We start from the raw sequence: 10,394 nt of genomic DNA, 5'->3' as shown, positions 1-10,394 counted from the left end.
ACCAACTTCTTGAACACAACATTTGTGACCTATTTTCTCAACAAAATCCACAACTTGTTCTTCGCTTCGACAGTATCCCAACTTTAGCTTGCCTTTACACACCAGATCCCTCAAGTAATGAAACTTCATCTCAATATTCTTACTCCTCCCATGTGCAATGGGGTTCTTAGCAAAGGTTAATGGCTGAAACGTTATCAACCAAGAATGTGACAACTTCTCTAACATTGCTGCCCAGCATTTCCAACAGATTCATAAGCCACACAACTTGACACGCACATAACGACACATTAATATACTCTGCCTCACAAGAAGAGAGTGCAATCACCAGTTCCTTTTTAGAACACAAAGAGATTGGTGTTCCTCCAAACATGAAGACATAATCAGTCGTACTTTCAATCATCTTTATCTCCGCACCAATTGAAATTGGTATAACCGAGAAAATTGCATTTTCTGCCCGTATTTGCGGCGGGAAAGAGAATTCTGTAACCAAGAGTTCCTTTGACGTATCTTAGGATCTTCTAAATTGTTCTCAAGTGAGACACATTCGGCCTCTCCATGAATCTACTCGCAATACTGACACTAAAGGCCAAATCTGGCTGCATATTGCGTTGGATCCACATTCTGCTCATCATCACTTTTGGACAGTTGTAACCTTACTTCAACTGGTGTATTGGCAACATTACAATGCTCCATAACACACCTCTTCAATATCTCAAGTGCATACTTCATTTGGTGCATGAGCAGTCCTATTTTTGACTTGTGGAACTCTATGCTATGAAAGTAAGTCATGATTCCAAGGTCACTCATCCCAAACTTTTTCATAAGCTCACTCTTGAACTTAGAGATACTCACCTCATTACTTTTCGTTATCAACAAATCATCAACATATAAGCAAAGTATAATCACACCTTTGCTTGCATCCGCCTTCACATTGACACCATGCTTGGAAACACATTTCTTGAAGTCATTGTTGACTAGGAAATCATCTATGCGTTTGTTCCAAGCTCTTGGAGCTTGTTTAAAACCATAAGGATTTTCTTCTATTTGTAGACCCTTCCCTCTTGATTTATCATAACAAAAACAGGGGTTGTTCTACAAAAACTTCCTCCTTAAGTGGACCATTCAAAAACAAGGATTTCACATCTATTTGATACATCGACCAATTGTTGCAATTCTTAATGCCTACAACTAGCCTTATCGTTTCTAGCCTAGCAACAGGTGCAAACACCTCATCAAAGTCTATACCTTCTCTTTGCAAAAATTCCTTCGCAACTAGTCGAACCTTATGCATGACAATTTCACCTTTGGGTTTATCCTTCACTTTATAGACCCATCTCACACCGATTGGCTTATTTCGTTTCGGCAGATCAACCAACTCCCAAGTAATGTTCTTCTCGATCGATTCCAATTCCTTTTTCATCGCACACACCTACTTTGGATCACTTAATGCATCTTCCGTGTTAACGGGCTCAGATTCTCCCATAAGCGTAAAGTGAACAAAATCGCCATCATCTTGGAGTCTCTGAGGCAAACCTCTTTGCCTAGTTGGCTGTCTACTATTTTCCTCGATTCCGGCTTCAACCGGTTACTGTTCCGTACCACCAGCAACCTGGGAATTCAAATATTCGTTGCCGTAACCAGTTACACGATTCTAGTAATCGGTTATGCCTTCTACAGAACCAGTTCTAGTAGCTTATGTATTCAGAAAATTATTATTTCTTATTATGTTAGTTATATTTATGACATTATTTCTGGTTATCTGAGTCTTTGTTATTGTGTAGTGGTGGATATACGAGTATTTTCCGTCCAATTGTGAGAGGCGAGTTATTGTTACCACTGCTGGGTCCCCACGGGCCAAGAGACGGAGGGGAAGGCATGCATACCCAGGGGTGTTATGGAGTACAAGAGGATGATTGATGCGCTAACTATAAACGATGTCATCTAGACACCCTACACAGGCCATAGAGTGGAGAAGGAGTTTAATGACGCTATACTTTTTTCTAGTTATTTGTGATGGGAAGGGTTAGTGTCTAGAAAGTTACCTGAGAGGTGTCTGCGTCAGTTTGGATATGTCCAGAACATCGCACGACTAGACTATGTTATTCCATCTGAGGGCATTGATAGCTGGTTTCGTTGTAACATTATGAGGTTTGCACGTGCCATTAGAGATCGTGCAGTGGAGGTTCAATTTCATGCGAAGTGAGTGGATGGGTATTTGGATTCGTACCTTACTGTATCATACCCTCACATCATCCCACCTATGCAACATGGAGATGATACTATACACTCTCATGTTGGAACTTCTCATACTGATGTTAGGGTACCTTCAGATGAAGTGTCGCCGCCTCCACATGGTACGAATGATGCTCAACATGCGTAGATGACAACCATCATTATGGATAACTTCATAGGTTTGGTGAACCCGTATGGCAAGGTTCATAATTTAGCATCACATGCAGCACACATAGCCCGTGGGGGGGGGGGGCTATTTAGACATTATTATTATTTTTATGTATTATTTATATATTATGTGTAGTATTACTTAGACATCTGCACAACACTGTTTATAAGATAACATTTTGACACTTCCATTTATGCATGATGAACATAACTTAACATTTGACAAACTATTACATAACTTAGTACAGATTACATAACTTAAGAAAACAATAATAATTAAGAAAACCTAAACACTATCATATGACTCTGGACGTTTCAACATCTTGATAATGTCCTTAAATCTAGAAATTATCGCATCGAACTCGACTGATCCCTTTGTTAGCCTACAGTGATATAATCTCTATATAAATATCAAATCTTCATTGGTCTTCAACTCAATAAGGTTGTATTTCACCCTTCCATCAATATCAATTCAATTTTCACGAAACTCGATCTTACTCACCTTTTTGTTATCAATGTCCGACAACAAATCATTCAACTTGGATATCAAGACGGCAAGACATACATCATTTTTTCGGAAGCCAAAACTCTACAAGAGTTTTCACCTTGTTGAAGTACACTCCTACCTTAGACAAAACTAAGGAAGAGGCAATGTAAAATGTTATTTTTAACAACAACATATGACCCCTATTTATACAACTTTGAATTTATTATGGACCACACAATACGGTCAGCGCAATCACAGCCATATAAAAGTGTCGGAAAAATCTTAGTCGTTCAATTTTTCACTCTTTTATAACCACTGAATAATTCATAAATTGACTAAATATCTGGTAGCTGATGAGTGCTAAATTGTTGTAAATTTGAGTGTGAATAATTAGCACTCATCGACTTAATTCATTTGTTTTACATCAATAAACCTCAACTTTATTCAATATTTGGTATAGTATACGTTATAGTGTATATATTGCGTTATTGTGTAAATATCATTGAGTTTAATTGTTTTCATCTCATTTTTGTAGGTATTAAAGCATTGATATTTAATCATAGTTATATAGAGCATTGAATAAGCTTTCCAACGCTTCGAACCGGGCGCAAATTGGAGTTACGGTTCTCAAGTTATGTCTGAAACAGTGCAGAAATTTTTGCTGTTTCTGGTGTGTTCCGTCGGGCAAAGCCATTTTGCCGCCGGGCGAAGCAGTGCTGACAGAAACTCGTTTTAAGGGCCAAAAACACATTTTTTTAGAATGTTTTGCGTATTTTTGAACTTCAACTCACCAACCTTCCATTTTTGGTAGATTTAGCTTGGAAACAACATTTGGGACTTGCAAATGGATGATTCGGGAGTTGATTTCTCATCAATCGGCGATGATAAACTGTGAGATGTTTGGTTTTCTTATTTTCTTTTCTTTGTATTTCTCTTTTGTTGAGTTTGTATGTAAATTACTCTAAACACATGGATGTTTGTTACTCTTTCTACTAGTTGTATAAAGTTTGCTTTACAAATCTTAATCGGTGTTTTTCTGATCTTTTTACTTAATTGCTTCGGATTTATGTTGTATTAGAAATATGCTTCGTGAATCTTGATTAGGAGAATACCTGTTAGTTCTAGATTCTAGACATAGGATTTGGGTTTAACATCCACATGATATCGAAGTTTAATGCTTCTGTGTTGTCCGATCGGTCGAAACATCGTCGAAAGAGCAATATAGTTGAACTCTCGTCGGTGTTGCAGAAATGGACATTGATGTGAGAGGTATGTGGTGATTCTAATGAGTATTGTAGATTGAGTTCAACGGAGTGATAAATCTAAATTTGTGAGGATTAGTTTAGATTCAAATCAGATAAGCTATTCTCTATCAAGAATGTATTTATTTTATGTTCATATGTTATATTTTCCATTTTTACTTAAAACCCATTTAATCTAGGGTTAATATCATTTTACCCCCTGCCATATAGGCGACTTTTGATTTTGCCCCCTGTAAAATTTTTTTTGTTAAAGCACCCTTGCCATTTGAAGATTCTGTTTTTTTAGACCTTGGAGGAAAAAGACACACGCCTGATGCTTATTTGGCATGCTGATTGGACATTTTATTTATTTTTTTAATTTAATATGCTGACATGGAATAACGTTTTTTATTTATTATTATTTTTAATTCCACGTAGGCATTTTATTTATTATTATTTTAAGTTTTTAACATTTTATTTATTATTATTTTAAGTTTTTAACATTGTAAAGATGAAAAACTATAAAGTTTTGTTGGGAATGGGAGTTGAACCCAGAACCTCCCCCATAAATCAAGCAAGACACATAACCACTAGGCCACGTTGGTCTTCAAGTAATTCTTCTTTTGAATTGTATATGTTATATTAATCAAGTGTTATTTTATTTGATATATTTATAAATTAATATTTTTTTATCCAAATATATACTATGCAATACAAATTAATTTTGGTTTATAGTTATATATTAAAATTTCATTTTTATTTTTAAATATATATTAGTTTATTATTATATATTAAAAAATAATTTCATTTTATTCAAATATTTTTATTTTAGTTTATCCAAATATATACTATACAATACAAATTAATTTCGGTTTATTGTTATATATTAAAAATTCATTTCAATTAATTTTTAATTATATATTACTTTATTAATATTTATTAAAAAATAATTTTAGTTTATTCAAATATTTTTATTTCAGTTTATTAATATATATTAAAAAAGAATTTAATTTATTTTTAAATACATATCCGTTTATTATTATATATTAAAAACTAATTTCTGTTTATTCAAATATTTTTATTTTAGTTTACCCAAATATATACTATACAATACAAATTAATTTTAGATTATGTTATATATTAAAAATTCATTTCAATTAATTTTTAAATATATATATCACTTTATTATTATATATTAAAAAATAATTTTAGTTTATTCAAATATATTTATTTTCAGTTTATCCAAATATATACTATATATTACAAATTAATTTCAGCTTATTAATATATATTAAAAATTAATTTCAATTTATTTTTAAATATATATATATATATATATATATATATATATATATATATATATATATATATATATATATATATATATATATATATATATATATATATATATATATATATATATATATATATATATATATATATATATATATATATATATATATATATATATATATATATATATATATATATATATAATAGTTTATTATTATATATTAAAAACTAATTTCAGTTTGTTCAAATATTTTTATTTCAGTTTATCGAAATATATACTATAAATTACAAATTAATTTCAGTTTATTATTATATATTAAAAAATAATTTCAGTATATTATTATATATTAAAAATTAATTTCAGTTTATTATTATATATTAAAAAATAATTTCAGTATATTATTATATATTAAAAATTAATTTCAATTTATTTATAAATATATATATATATATATATATATATATATATATATATATATATATATATATATATATATATATATATATATATATATATATATATATATATATATCAGTTTATTTTTATAAATTAAAAATTAAGTTCTGTTTATTTTTAAATATATACAATAGTTTATTTATTCAAATATATACAATGGATTATTTTTAAACTTATTACAGTTTATTAAATAATATCTATATAATAATAATATAATGTTAATTAATTTTAAATATATAATAGTGTAAACAAAAATTATAATGGAAATTTAAAATATGATATGGAATCATGCAATATATACATGTCACTTAAGAAAATAATCACATCTAGTTGAATGGTTCAGTGGTTGTGCAATTTGAGGACATTCTAGAGAACGTGTCTTCGAGTCCTAGTTTCTACGTTCTTAAATAACAGGCGTCGAGCTTACGACGTAAAACAAGCATGTTTATTCTTTTTAGTTTGTGTTAAGATTAGGTAGTCTGATGCAGTTGTCTAAACAAATTTAAATCGGACCAGTTCTTAAATTTCAAAGCTTCACTTTTAAATTTGTTTAGACAATTTCATATTGTCTTTTAGTTTGTGTATATTAATAGTTGTGTGTTTGTCTTTGAGCTTGTTTTGAGTAGATTGAGGAATTTAAGGTGATTTCCCAAGTTTGATCATTTCGACTCGCGAGTGTATGATAATGATTTTGTTAAAGTTTTGTACACATTCAAGGCATATTTTTATCGCTTTCTAGACTTTAGCATATTCTTGATACTTAGGCTTTTTACAACTTTTATGCCATTCATTCTTTTGTATACTTGTTCGTTTATGGATCACTTTAGTTCCTACCCTTTTTGTGAGGTAGCTTTCCATTGTTCACATATGCTGGAGACCACAATTCCTGTTCTAACTGGATTTTATTATGCTTAATCTTTTGTTTGTGTTGATTATATGATGCATGAAAGTGATCAAGACATTTTTTTTCCATTTTGAGCACAACTACATTGGCCAAATAGTCAATTCACCTTGTGAGTGTGTGATCATTTGTATCCCTTTTGAGCCTTTTGTCATTGTCCATATTCTTTGAATTTGATGCTTGTCTATGAGTGTTTAGTTCACTTTTTGTATGGACATTGATTCTTTGTTTTTTTGAACCCTCAACCATGATTTTTTGTTTGAATTTTTACCTTGCCTTAGAAAGTAGGGAGTATTCACACTTTGATAATATGGTTGAATTCAAGTTGGGGAGAGAATGTTTACTTGCTTTTTGGTTGATTGATTATGAGGTGTGAAAAAAAAAAAGAAAAAAGAAAAAAATGTGAAAAAGAAGTGAAAAGAAAAAGAAAGGAAAAAAAAGAAAAAAAAAAGAAAAAGTTTTGAAAAAGAAAGAAAAAAAAAAAGAATATGGAATAATGTTGTGTTAATAAGTATGTGATTGGTTTGAGAAATTTGGGATTATGAAGAAGTTTGATTGAAATTTTGTGTTTGAACTTTTGTGAGCTGATCACTCCCTTAGGTTTGGGCAAGCTTTTATTTCCATTAGCCTTAGGAGTTATCCATTGTTTGTTAACCAAGCCACATTACAACCTTGAAAGTCCTTGTGATTCTTGTTTTTATGTTTTCAACATGATTTTTGGATGGTTGCATAATTTAGTCTTTTGTTTGCAAGATTGTTGGATGAGTGAAAATACACCACTTTTGTGTTTTTCATCTACCAATGATTGTGTGCTAGGTGTGATTCACTTGCGAACTAGTGTTGTTTTAGAATGTTTGACATATTCTTTGTATTTAGAATTTGTGTCATGTTTATGTTGTCGTCGTAGTTAGTGGTAAGTATATTTTCTTTGTGTGTACCATTTTTCATTTGAGCCATACATTTGTTCTATTTTTTCAAAACTTGTTGATTTGTGATTTTGGGATTTTCGCTTTTGTTTCTTTGAGTTGATTAATTCTTGTTTAGGGACAAACAAGTTTAAGTTGGGGAGAGTTTGATGAGTTCTAAATTGTTGTAAATTTGAGTGTGAATAATTAGCACTCATCGGCTTAATTCATTTGTTTTACATCAATAAACCTCAACTTTAGTCAATATTTGGTATAGTTTACGTTATAGTGTATATATTGCGTTATTGTGTAAATATCATTGAGTTTAATTGTTTTCATCTCATTTTTGTAGGTATTCAAGCATTGATATTTATTCATAGTTAGATAGAGCATTGGATAAGCTTTCCAACGCTTCGAACCGGGTGCAAATCGGAGTTACGGTTCTCAAGTTATGGCCGAAACAGTGCCGAATTTTTGCTGTTTCTGGTGTGTTCCGCCGGACGAATTTTGGGCTCGTCGGGCGAGCCTGACTGACCAAAAAATGTGAAAATTTTCTGTGTTGAGCCGCCGGGCGAAGCCATTTTGCCGCCGGGCGAAGCGGTGCTGACAGAAACACGTTTTAAGGGCCAAAAACACAATTTTTAGGTTATGTTTTGGGTATTTTTGAACTTCAACTCATCAACCTTCCATTTTTGGTAGATTTAGCTTGGAAACAACATTTGGGACTTGCAAATGGATGATTCGGGAGTTGATTTCTCATTAATCGGCAATGATAAACCGTGAGATGTTTGGTTTTCTTCTTTTCTTTTCTTTGTATTTCTCTTTTGTTGAGTTTGTATGTAAATTACTCTAAACACATGGATGTTTGTTACTCTTTCTACTAGTTGTATAAAGTTTGCTTTACAAATCTTAATCGGTGTTTTTCTGATCTTTTTGCTTAATCGCTTCGGATTTATGTTGTATTAGAAATATGCTTCGTGAATCTTGATTAGGAGAATACCTGTTAGTTTTAGATTCTAGACATAGGATTTGGGGTTAACATCCACATGATATCGGAGTTTAATGCTTCTGTGTTGTTCGATCGGTTGAGACATCGTCGAAAGAGCAATATAGTTCAACTCTCGTCGGTGTTGCAGAAATGGACATTGACGTGAGAGGTATGTGGTGATTCTGATGAGTATTGTAGATTGAGTTCAACGGACTGATAAATCTAAATTTGTGAGGATTAGTTTAGATTCAAACCAGATAAGCTATTCTCTATCAAGAATGTATTTATTTTATGTTCATATGTTATATTTTCCATTTTTACTTAAAACCCATTTAATCTAAAGTCATAACTGCGGAAACTGTTGAATGGCAGTTTGATATCACTAATCTCTGTGGACACGATAAATTCCCGGATAAATATTTTCAAAACTTTTGTTGCTTGCCTCTTTATCGCTTCAACAGTAGCTTCCGGATTTTGCTAAAAATTCGGTACAAAAAATATTCTAGACATTTTGAAATATCCGATGCACCAGATATTTATTTACACTGCCATATTTTTTGCTGTGAACCCAATTTTTTGATTAAACTACCAGATTTTTTGTCCAGATTTTTTACTTAAATTTCTACAAGAATGGCATGAATATTATTGAATATGAGGAGTGTCAGCTATAAAATGAAGGGTGGCATAAATATTTCTATGGGGCATAGCTCAGGTACACTACATAAATGAATTTTTTTTACCTCATACCCCATCATTTATTCCCCTACCCCTACATTATATTTTTTGGGACCAAAATACCATAATAAAAATAGTTTATTCGTCACAATTTTCACTTTTCCTGCAAAATTATTTTTCATTCCAGAACTCTTTGACAAAGTCTTCCGGTACGCAAAATAAAAGTTAAAACTGGCTACCAGAACTCTTTTGCAAAGTCTTCTGAAACACAAAATAAAACTTGAAAAATGTAAAAAAAATAAAAAAGACTATCGAAACTCTTTTGCAAAGTCTTCCGATATGCAAAATAAAAGTTAAAAATGATTACCAAAAGTCTTTAGCAAAGTCTTTCGGAATACTAAATAAAACTTGAAAAATATTAAAAATAATAACCACTGGAACTCTTTTGTAAAGTCTTCCGGTATGCAAAATAAATATTAAAAAGATAAAATAATAAATTAGTTAAAAATACATATGGGTAAAATTGATATTTTTCATAAATATAGCAGTTGAAGGTAAAATTTTGAGAATTTATCTTGCCACCCCCAAGTTATACATGTCACCCCCCATTTTACATTATTCCCAAAATGCCCCTGACACTATTTACTCAAATTTTTTACCTTTGTTGCCAAAATCATCAAAAAGAAAATTTCTGATACCTCTTTTTGGCTGATACTGGAAATTATTTGTTTTTTACAAAATTTCGGTATCCATTTATCGGAAATTTCAAAATTTCCTTTGCGATTTATCGGAGATTTTAAAATTTTCGGTAATTTTACAAAATTCATTACCCCGTCCCGAAAATTTCACGAAATTCCGGTAGAAAACCAATACCGGAAATTCTAAATTTCTGGTGTATACCAGAAATTTTTGGTATGGCAAATGAAGTTTTATATCTTTACGGTCCTGAACCGGCAGCTTCAGCTTCTTCATATACCAGAAATTTAAAATTTTCGATAATTTTATGAACAGAAGTCACACTGAAAATTTGAAATATTCGGTATTTTT

The sequence above is a fragment of the Vicia villosa genome, unplaced genomic scaffold (genome assembly GCF_029867415.1).
Source record: "Vicia villosa cultivar HV-30 ecotype Madison, WI unplaced genomic scaffold, Vvil1.0 ctg.000359F_1_1, whole genome shotgun sequence".
Classification (NCBI taxonomy): domain Eukaryota; kingdom Viridiplantae; phylum Streptophyta; class Magnoliopsida; order Fabales; family Fabaceae; genus Vicia; species Vicia villosa.
This window is presented reverse-complemented; position numbering follows the sequence as displayed.